Source organism: Prosopis cineraria, unplaced genomic scaffold (genome assembly GCF_029017545.1).
Source record: "Prosopis cineraria cultivar Desert tree isolate PC_DT_omini unplaced genomic scaffold, ASM2901754v1 PC11, whole genome shotgun sequence".
Classification (NCBI taxonomy): Eukaryota; Viridiplantae; Streptophyta; class Magnoliopsida; order Fabales; family Fabaceae; genus Prosopis; species Prosopis cineraria.
The window spans coordinates 1,102,765-1,115,243 of NW_026555342.1; positions in this window are offsets into that span (position 1 = coordinate 1,102,765).

Here is a 12,479-nt window from a genome sequence, read left to right on the forward strand (position 1 = left end):
TGTTAATCCATATAAGGGTTCAAAATAATCTTAGAGCAAAGAGTTTAGCCACTCATAAACATCAAAAAGCAACAAATACACAAGATATTCATAGCCATTACAAGATTACAAGAAGAGAAATGGAGAAGAAAAAAGGAACAAAAGAAATGGAGCATTAAATCTCTTTAAAGCTTTAACTCTTGGACCCAACTCATCCAAAGCTCAAACCCTAGCACAACAAAGCTCCCAAAGCGCCTTCAAGTGTGTAGAATATATTTTGTCTCAAGCTCTCAGCATATATATGTCCTACCCAACTAATTTTTGATAAATAAAATATAGTATTTTTCTGACAGCGATGAAAGTCACAAACGAAAGTCGCGACTTTCTGACAACTTTGGAAATTTTAAACTATTTTCACAATTAACAAAATTTATCTTTTTGCACCTGATTTCTTCATCTAAAAGCCTTTCAAAAATATCAACAAAGCTTCAAAAATGTATCTAATCAAATCTTAAACCAAAATAACATGAATTTAAGCTCAAAATATTAAATTAAAGATAAGAATGTAAACCCAAAAAAAATGCACATTTTTTAAATTTGGGCAATAAAAATATATACAAATCAGGCAAAATGGATTAAAATTTAAGAAAAATTTGAATGAAATAACATGAAATTCTAAAGGTTAACATCTACTGCCGATGAGTGAGTGATTTAAAGGGCTGCTACTGCACTATAAATTTGGGGTGTTGGTGTTGAAGCCATCGAGTTCTTCTTCTCCATCCATGTTATTTTGCATTCACTAGCTCTTACTGCTCTTTCCTACGAATTAAGAATTAGACAATATTACAAAAGTAGCTGATTAAAAGTAAGTTGTGTATTTGGAAATATCTCAAGTACGTGAATAGCATCCCAATAACTCTTTAATAAATTCATTTTGAAAAAAAAATTAATTTAGCATATTCATGTGCCATCTCTATTATTTATATAACTTTTTTTTCCCTAAAAGAACAAATAATAAAGTATTTTAATTTGTTTATTTATGTATTTATATATTTATTTTGGTTCATAATCTTAATTTTATTATCAACTGTCACACATGAAATATTTTTATTTTAATATATTATATAGAATATGTTGGATTTATCTTTCAACTGAACATCTGAAAGTATTTTCCATATTAGAAATGTTGATTTTATGTTTAGAGAACGATTTAACTATCATTAAAGCCAGCGCACGTGGATCAAAGGGATGATAATTCTTGAGCATTGTACTCATATTTGCTTTTGTAAGCCTTGTGCTTGTACTTGTTTTATGGCTTTTAGCCATGCTTAATCATTTCATAGCTTTAAGTTGTACTTGGTTATTTACCCTCGTGAGTTGTGTATTTATGCTTGTTGATTATTTACCTTCATGGATTGTGTGTCCATGATGTTAATCATTCTATGCAAGTCCTACTAAAGGGTTTTGAAGCTCATTTTTATTAAGTTGATCTCTTAAAACAAACTATTATTTTACCACATATGGATTTATTTTGTTTTGCTTTGTTTTACCTTAGCTTCATAATTCTCAAAGTGTTTAAGCATATGTTGAATTAAAAGAAAATGGGCCTTGAGTTCTTAATAATTTTATTTGAATTCATATGTTCCTTATCTTTACGTTTACATAACTAACGATATATGAGACATATATTTATTATTTCAATTGACTATTTTATTAAGCTTATAATTAACCTACTAATATATTTTTCATTATTTCTTTCAACTTTAAATTGGGACATTATTCATTGGAAACTTACTCTTGATTTCAGATTTATTTGATGATGCTAAATCTCTTACTGACTTCTAAGGGTCTTATAGCTAAGCCAAGTGGAGATTTAATTAAATTTTTTTTTCTTTTGATGTAATTATAGAATTTATATATTTTATTTTAAAATATGGTTAGGTGCTCTACATAAACTATAGTTAGGGTCTTTAATTTACACTGTACACATTGTCTGTTGGCTAGAAGTAGCAAAGCTCCTAGTCATTGTAATTTTCTCTTTAAGAAAATTTCTACAAACATATTAGACATTTGTTTGAAGGAAAAATATTAAGGATGTCTTAAATCCAATATAAATATAATTACGATTTAATACACACACACACACACATAACATTTTATAAAATTAAGGCTTAAGGGATATGTATTTTGTACATATATCTCGTACCGGTTACTCTCATATTTTAGGGCATGACATCTACCTTAACCTTTCTTGTGGTATCTTCAAAAAGTTTCTTGGTTATGTCTAGCGATGATGTTCTATATCAATTCCTTAGTGGCGATTCATATAGCTCATCTTATATTGTTCATCCTGAGACCTTTACTTTCTCAAAGGGTCAAGGATTAGGTTCATGCTTAAGTAATCTACTATTTTGGGTAATAGGACCTATAGAGGATTGGTGATGTCGTGCATATAGGTGTCTAATATAGCCATTCCCAGTATGTCTTGGACTTCTATCACTAAGGTTTTCCAATAATTCTACTTTAATTTTTCCCATTATGTGTTTGCTTAGGTCTCAAAAGGAATCCCAAGTTCTTGATGTTGGCATTTAGAGTTTTGTTTGATAGTTGTAAGGTAATGTTCAATGCCATCAATCTTGTTAGTTAGGATAGTTAAACCCTTAGTAAGGTCATCAGTGGAAGTTTGATGGGTGGGGTTGTTTTAGACCATTTAAGTATCAATAAGGTTAAGCTAGGATTTAAGAGGGTTAAGCTCTTATTTAAGGAAAGCTTTGTTATTGTATAGGTCATAAATGGTCATAGAAGAGTAAGGTTGACTGATGTGCAAGCTTAAGGTAGTTCTATCCTAAAGGATAAAAGCCCCCAAGTTGTCCTAACTAAAAGGTGACGATCATGTTTAACAAGTCTAATTCTTTGAAAACTTAAAAGCTCCTCAAGAATTACAATTATTAAATAAGTAATAACCAGAATAAAGTCTTCACTATGATCTCAAAGGGTTTAGAAATACTTCAAGAAAACTGTTGCAAACTTCAACTAACCCAGGTTAAGAGCTGGCTTGGATATTAAGCCGAATGTGTGAACTTAGGATACGTAGTAGGTTCAAATCAATAAATAGTAATCATAAAATAAATAAATTAGAAGACAAAATGAAAAATAATTGCAATGTATATATATAGTTCTTTTTTTCCTTCTTTTTTTTGTTTTGCACCAAATTGAAATTATAAAAATAATCAAATATAATAGATAATAAGAACAACAAATAACGAAATCAAATTAAACCTCCAAAATATGGTAAAAAGTCATAGTAATTAAGAAGAGGATTAATTGGGCCTTGCCAATGCGACTTAAGAAAGTCAAAAAATAATAAAATTTACCCCAATGGCCTCAGGAGACGATTTATAGCTTTAGAAAGGTCTAAGTTTTTATAGATCTCAAGTAGGAAAGCAACACAAGAAAGGAAGTTGAAATCTAATTCTGATATCAATTAATGTGAAACAAGAAACGAGAAGAGAGAGAAGAGAGAAAGGAGGAGGAAAGAAAAAATTGTATAATTCTTATTCAAATGCCAAAATTAAATACAAATGTAAACTTTATAGATATTTATAGAACCCTATAAATAATAAAAATAATAACAAATCTAAATCAAATCATCGCCTAAAAAATGACGATAAGATATCTAGTTAGTATAGATATTTTATTTTATTTGAAAAATATTTAAAGATAAAATAAATTCAAGATACCAAACAAATAATATTAAACCCTATATAGTATATACTAAATCGACTTTAATAAATCCTAAATCAAATCTTACAACAACACCAAACTTTATCCCATTAGATAGGGTCGATTACACGACTTTTCCAAAGTCATTGTAATCTATCATATACCAAGTTTTTAGAAATGTTGTTAGCTAAAAAATCTCGATCAATAACTTTTAAAAATGTTTTCTTTGGCCTTCATTTACCTCTGTTAATAAGGTTCAAAGTTATCTATTACACTTTCTTCACTAGTGCCTCCCACATTCTTCTTTGTACATGTCTAAACATCTCAAATGATTTTCTATCATTTTTTCTTCAATAAATGATACGCCTTTTTTCACATATATGCTCATTTTGAATTTTTTATCTTTACATGTATGTCTATACATTCATCTCAACATTCTCATTTTTACTACTACAACTTTATACTTTATTGTCCCATTAAAATCTAACATTCACTATTATATAATATAACTGGTCTTATAGTAGTTTTATAGAACTTCCTTTTAAGTTTATTAGATACCTTTATGATCATAAATAACTCCTAAATCAAATATAATTTCCACCACTATACCTTGTAATAATATCAATTGTTCAAATCATTGGCTTCTTTCATTACAAAAAAATATAAAAAATAAATTATATTATTTATACCTTATAAATATTAGAATTTGATAATGATTGGTATTAGCAACATAATTCACTATATATAGTTTTTATGACTTGCTTATATGAATTTTATGGATAACTATAACTTGTGGGATCCTTAACAGAGTGAGTAAGAGGATCAAAACTATCATAGGAAAACTATCCTCATTTAGCTTTCAAATTCAATAATGTTTAGATTCAAATTAGTTAATCATTTATCATACAAGATGATTGTCACCAAAAAAATATTTAAAAAAACAAAAGAAAAAGAATACAAGATGAAGGAAAATATCAAAAAATTCTTAAGTAGACCAGGTATGTCACATCATTTGTAGTCTATCTAATTAGAATATCCTAAATCATCAAGATAAAATATCATGTAACATTATTTTAATTGATTTTATTCTTATAATAGATTGCATATTTAATTTCTTATATCTTCTCTCTCTAATATCAATAATGTCAAAATTAATTTATATTTAATGCCATTTAAATATCATGTTTTTATTTAACAGACCACAAATAAAGTCGCTCACTTGGTCTATCTAAAATTTGTCAGAAAATATTCAAATGCTAATATATGGAGACCTTATTAATAAATGAGTTATCAGTACTTTAGTAAATGTTGAAGGATTTTGAATGGTTAATGTATTTTCTCATAATGCACCTCTTTATCAAGTATAAATGGTATTTCCTTCATTTAAAAATGTAAGGTATTTTTAATCGAATCTTACCCCTCAATAAAATAGTTACCTACTTTCTAACTAACTTTATCTTTTTATATTTACCTCTATTAAACACCCTACAATAAATATAAAGTCATTATCAATAGCAGTACTTTTGAAAAAAGACAATAATTACACCTTAAAAGACTAAAAATGTTTATATTTTCTAACATCTAACTCCTCAAAAAATGCATTATATTTTTGAATGGAGAGAGTATATAAAAGCTCTATATATTGTATTTGTAAAATAAAACATATTTCTGTTGTTGGAATATTTAATGAATTAATTCTAATTGTCCATTTGATTATCAAATCTCCATTCACTAAATCTATTTAATTATGACATCGTTGGATGTGTTGGATTACAGGCATAGCATGGAAAAATGCATCAAACATTGTTCCAAACATTGATAAGGTCTCAAAACCTAAATCACATAGTGTTTTGGTCATAAAATGTTAGAAATAATTTGTGCGAACCACACTGTCCTTGAGGTAATGGTCACTATATTTTTTGGAAGCGGTCAAGGAGTAGTTAAGTTGGAGCAATGATTATTTCATATTATCAAAAGACAAAAAACGATTAACCAATCACAATTAATTTTCTCCACTTTATATTATTAAATAGTGTTTAAGTTAATGGGGTCCTTAGAGTTGAATTACTATTTAAGGAATTAAAGCAATGACTACTTCATTTCAGTAAATTTTTTTTTAAAAAATACCTTAACTAGTCACAACTAGTTTCCAAAAATATTTTTGTCACTTGCTAATTTCCATTTGAATTGATATATATATTAGTCGGCACTGGTTAAATTTTTTTTTTTTGTCATTTGTTGAAATGAAGTAATCATTGCTTTAATTTAACTAAATCACGTTTGCTTATTAGAAATGAATGGAATGAAATGAAATGAAATAGATTAAAAAAAAGGTAAAAATAAGATGATCAGGGGGAATAGGTGAGCATATTCGATCACAAGGGGAGGGGTGATTTAGTTTATGGGATTAAAAATCATGATTCATAAGATTTTTGGATGATGTGATAATTTTTATATTTGTAATATATATTAGTAAATTTTATCATGCTTACCATGAAGAGAAAAATAATTTAGTTTATTTTTATCTTAATTTTTTCAATTCAATTCATTTCATTTCTTTCTAATAACTAAACAAAATCTAGTCATTTGGCTACATTTACTCTTTAACATGAAGTGATAAATGAATTTGAGAAAATTAATTGTCATTAGTGAAGTTTTTTTTTTAAGTTCTTTTTTTTAAGTTCTTTGTTGAGAGTCTCAATCCAAGTAGTCATTATGGCATTTTCCAAACAAAAAATTATCAAATCCAGAGACTTCACAATAATTAGTTCAATTCACATTTTTTTCTTTCTTTTGTCTATTTTGTGTTGATTTTCACTATCACATAAATTGGGATACTTGATATTGGTCAAAAAAAAAGATGTTAGATTGTTACTTTTAGTTGTCTTAGTCTAACTGTTAAGTAAAGTGGCGGCATATATTATGTACCACTTTACTTTATGGTTAATAACCATCAAATAATGGGACCTTACTTGATGGCTTTAAACAATCGTTAAGTATTTCTTTCCAAATTTAATATTTGGGCAAATATTTGATGGTTGTTTGGTAATAACTATCAAGTTATTATCAAATATTCAACAGTTGTTATTAAATATTCTCTCCGTTTTTATATGTAATGTGTTTTTAATTGAATCCTGCATACTAATAAAAATTTGTTATTTAGCCGAAGTCACATAAAAACACAATGATTCATTCTAATTTTACCCTAATAATATCATAATTAATATCATGATAGTAATAGAGAAAATGTACAATTAATAATCTATTCCATTTTTTAAAATAAGAGTAAAATTATTTAATTATTCAAAAATATCATTATCACTACTTATATTTTAAGACAAAACAAACTTTTAGAAAACATTATATATATAAGGATAGAGGGGGAAACCATCAAGTAGTCATGGTAAAAATACTTATGTTTTTAAGTGAAAATTTGATCACTATATCATAACACTTGTTCTTCTTCACTATGAAATTAATTTTCTAAAGTTATTAATAACGGAATTTGATTGTTATTAAAATAAAAATAAGATTTATTTTTTTTTTAATGAAAACTTGTTCATTAGAACTCTAGCGACGGCGGTGGCTTGACAACAAGCATTAAAGCTTTGGTGACTGTCGATGACTGTTCAATGGCCAGTGATTGTGGTGGAATTTTTAATGTAAATACATATACATATGAGGGATAATTTTGTCTAATTACAATAAATTTTAATTTTGTTTAAATTCATTGATCCTGCGTTGCAATTTTAGAATTGTTTGGTCTTGCAAAGCAATAAATATTCTGTAATGATCCTTGGTTGTAACTTTTTCAAGAAAGAAAAGGTGGGGGACAAGGAATATAGGAAAGGCTATTATAGAGGGATAGTTGAAGGGTGGAGGTTGTTTGCGTGCGTCCATTTATGGTGATATCGATGTAACGTTGCGTTGCCGTACAGAAGCCCACGTGTCCATCACCGTAACAGCTCTGATCTTCTGATTTTTGTGTGCCCTCGTACTCCTCCAGTTTCATCGCTATTCTCGCCGTACACAACCCTAGGCTTGGCTTCGTCCTTTAAAATAATAAAATCCCAAGGATTACCCAATCGGACATGTTTGTTGCCCTTTTCAGATTTTTTTTTTAACCAATAAAGATGTAAGATGTATTTTTATTTATAAAGTTTGTAATATATTCTCACTTAAAAATCTATATAATTTTAATTTATTATTATGTTAGGCTTAACAAAATATTAAAGTTAGGTAAATAATGTATAACATAATATAAGGTTCATTTATTCTCAATTAAAAGTCATAAATTTTACTTTATCAGTAAGTTAGGCTTGGCAAAATACATGAGTAAACAAACAATGCACAACACAATATCCACTATATACAATATAAGGTTCATATATTCTCAACTAAAAGTCTATACGATTCTGTTTTATCACTAGGCTAAGCTTAACAAAATGCACAAATAGGCAAAGAAGGCATAACACAATATCTACTATGCACAATATAACGTTCATTTATTCTCAACTAAAAGTTCATAAGATTCTACTTTATCAGTAAACTAGGTTTGACAAAATACACAAGTAAGCAAATAATGCACAACACAATATCCACTATGCATAACATAAGGTTCATATATTCTCAACTAAAAATCCATACGATTCTATTTTATCAGCAGGCTGGGCTTAACAAATGCACAAATAGGCAAATAATGCATAACACAATATCTACGATGTATAATATAAGGTTTATTTATTCTCAACTAAAAGTCCATAAGATTCTACTTTATCAGTAGGTTAAACTTGACAAAATGTAGAAGTAAACAAACAATGCATAACACAACATCCACTATGCATAACTTAAAGTTCATATATTTTCAACTAAAAGTCCATACGATTCTATCAATAGACTAGGTTTAACAAAATACACAAATAGGCAAAGAATGCATAACACAATATCTACTATGCACAATATAAGGTTCATTTATTCTCAACTAAAAGTTCATAAGATTCTACTTTATCAGTAGGTTAGGCTTGACAAAATGTAGAAGTAAGCAAACAATGCGCAACACAATATCCACTATGCACAATATAAGGTTCATTTATTCTCAACTAAAAATTCATAAGATTCTACTTTATCAATAAGTTAGGCTTGATAAAATACGCATGCAAATAATGCACAACACAATATCCATCATGTATAACACAATCTTCATATATTATAAACTAAAAGTCCATGTGTGTCCAGTTTATCAGTTGACTAGGCTTAAACAAAAAGTTTTTCAAGTTTATGAATAATAAAAAATCTGTATATAACATGACAAATTCCATTTATTAACAACATAATGTCCATCTATTTCACATGATTTGTGTGATAAAATTGAACATTTAAAAAAGTTTCTCAAGTTAATGAAGAACAAAAGATTCATATATAGCATGAAAGTATCCTTTCGCTAATAACATAATGTCCATATATTTATAATACAAGGTTTGTTGACATGATACACATAAATATCCTCACAAGTTAATTGCAAAGTTTGCACAACGTAAACTCCATAAATAACAACATAAATTTTATAAACAACATTACACTAGAACATTTATATCAGTTGCAAAAAATATGTATCAAAATCAACAAAAAGTTCATAAATAATAACTTGTTTTCATTAAATGAATGTGAACGCATGCATTATAATTAGATAAAACTGATATGGCTCAAACTCTCTCTATATCCTTTTTTGACAAAATAAAACTGATAATGACAGATGTAGCATTGATCCATTCTTTCCACACTATGGCAAATCGTTTCAAGAAGCTAGTTGGCATGAGAGAAATGTAATCAGACGAATGCCTGATCGTCTTCTCCATACCCATTTAAATAAAAGTGAATCGCCCACTCATACTTGTTGAACGAAAAAGCTTCAAATGAGAGAAAGAAGGAAGAAGGAGGAAGAAGAAGAGGGGGAATAAAGAAGCATGATGGGGAGGAAAATAAATTTGATTATTGTATCGATGTTGAAAGAGGAAGAGAGAGAAGGACGAGGGAGGAAGGACGGAGGAAGAAGCAACAATTTTCATTTGGTGGCTAGTTATGGGAGGGACAAATTAGTTATTTTACTAAAAAATATAATTGCAAATGAGGCCTTTAGTCCCTCAGAATAATTTCAAAATTCATTAAGCTTTATCTGCAAAACTCTTGCTTTTTAGGGCCCTTAATGCCATTCCCCCTTTTCTTTAAGCAATAAAGATTTAAGATGTATTTTTATTTACAAAGTATTTTTAAAGCAAAAGAGTGAGGGGGCTTTTTAGATTCTGTTTTTTTTATATTTTAAAAAAATTATATAATAATTTTTTAGAATAAAATTTGGACATACAAAAAATTAACAAATATGTTTAAATTATTATTTTGAAAGACATATCTAAAGTGGTGAAATAAAGGTAAAAATAATTATTTAATTTATTAACATAATTAGCATTGATAAAAACATTATATTTATATCTTTTTTTAATTTTAAAGAAAAAACACATCAAAAAGATGTTCTATCTCTTTTTAATTTTTCATAAAAACTTTTAAATTTTTATTTTCCAAAATAGATAGTAGAAAATACATCTTCTATGGCAAATCGTTTCAAGAAGCTAGCTGACATGAGAGGAATGTAATCGAATGAATGCCTGCTCGTCTTCTCTATACTTATCTAAATAAAAATGAATCACCCACTCATACTTGTTGAACGAAAAAGCTTCAAATGAGAGAAAGAAGGAAGAAGGAAGAAGAAGAAGAGAGGGAATAGAGAAGCATGATGGGGAAGAAAATGAATTTGATTATTGTATCAGTGTTGAAAGAGGAAGAGAAAAGGACGAGGGAGGAAGGACGGAGGAAGAAGCAACAATTTTCATTTGGCAGCTAGTTATGGGAGGAACAAATTAGTCATTTTACTAAAAAATATAATTGCAAATGAGGCCTTTAGTCCCTCAGAATAGTTTCAGAATCCATTAGGCCTTATCTGAAAAATTATTGCTTTTTAGGACCCTTAAATGCCATTCCCCTGTTTTTTAACCAATAAAGATTTAAGATGTATTTTTATTTACAAAATATTTTTAAAGCAAAAGAGTGAGGGGGCTTTTTAGATTCTGTTTTTTTTATATTTAAAAAATTATATAATAATTTTTCAGAATAAAATTTGGAAATACAAAAAATTAACAAATATGTTTAAATTATTATTTTGAAAGACATATCTAAAGTGGTGAAATAAAGGTAAAAATAATTATTTAATTTATTAAGATAATTAGCATTGATAAAAACATGATATTTATATCTTTTTTAATTTAAAAAATACACATAAAAAAGATGTTCTATCTCTTCTTAACTTTTCATAAACACTTTTAAATTTTATTTTCCAAAATAGATAGTAGAAAATACATCTTCAAACATATCTTTTGTTTTTCAAAATGAAAAAAATGTTCTAAAAACAATTAATTGAATATGACCTTAGGGCTTGTTTTTATTTTTATTTTTTAAATTTTTTTAATACAATTTTTAAAATTGTTGTTTGAAAAAAAATTATGTTTGATTATGTTAATTTAAAAAATTAGAATTGAAAAATAGGCTGACAATGATAGTTGCGAGCAGTTAATAATAATAGTTTATGATAAATATTGATTAAGCTAACTATTTTTTTAATAATCAAATGAAATGTGTTTTAAAAATAAGAAAATAAAACTTTTGGTTTTGATTACTATCGATAAATTAATCTTTTTTAATAATCAAATGAAGAATAAAGATGATCCTTTTTTTGTTTTTAAAAACAAAGAACAAAAAATTTTAAAAATAATTAAATTCAAAACATTTATGCAAACAATTTTTTATCTTTTTCTTTTTAAAAACAAAAAACAGTTTTTGCAAACAAACCCTTGCATTTATTGGTCTAATGCGTGTTGCATGATTTGGCACATCAACTGCGTGTATTGAATGGTCATTGGTCAAGTGCAGCTTTTGTCTGCAACCCTATGAAGTTAATATTAGTTTTATTCGTGATCAAATAGAGACACATGTGGTTTATAAAAGACACATTTTAAAAGTATATTTTATTTAAAATATAAGATATTTTGTAATTATATTAAATTATTTTTTTATTTTTTATTAACATGAAAATATTTAATATAGTTGTATTATAATTTAAAATTAAAAATAAAAATGAAAGTTCATATTATTTTTTTGATGATGTAAGAATTAATTTTTTTAAAGATGCATGAAACAATTAAAATGTTTTATAATAAAAATTGAAGCGAGTATATAACTAAGGTTGTTTTAGCCCAATTTCTCATTCAAATTACTCCCTAGTCATTACTAAACACAACTAGCTAGTACTAGAAAAGAAAGATGATGAGGGTATTACAATATTGAAATGATATACTTTCTCCATTAAAAAAAATGTAAAATACTTTTTAGGTGGTTGGATGTTAAAAAATGTGAGGCATTTTTAATTTTTTTACATATAATAATTGTCTTTTTTTTTTAAGTGCTCTTATTGAATAAATAACTTTATATTTATTTCAAGGTCAAACATCCTATTAAATATGAAAAAATAGAGTTATTTTGAAGATAAATAGTTATTTTATTGAAAAATAAAATTCAATTAAAAATATCTTATATTTTTAAACGAAGAGAATATAGCTTTTTCTTTTAGTGCTCATAGTACAGTAAGAAATAAGGAATAAAAGTGTGTATGATTATAAATATACCCCCATATAATAAATTTAAAAACTAATATCATGTTACTTTTTTTTCTC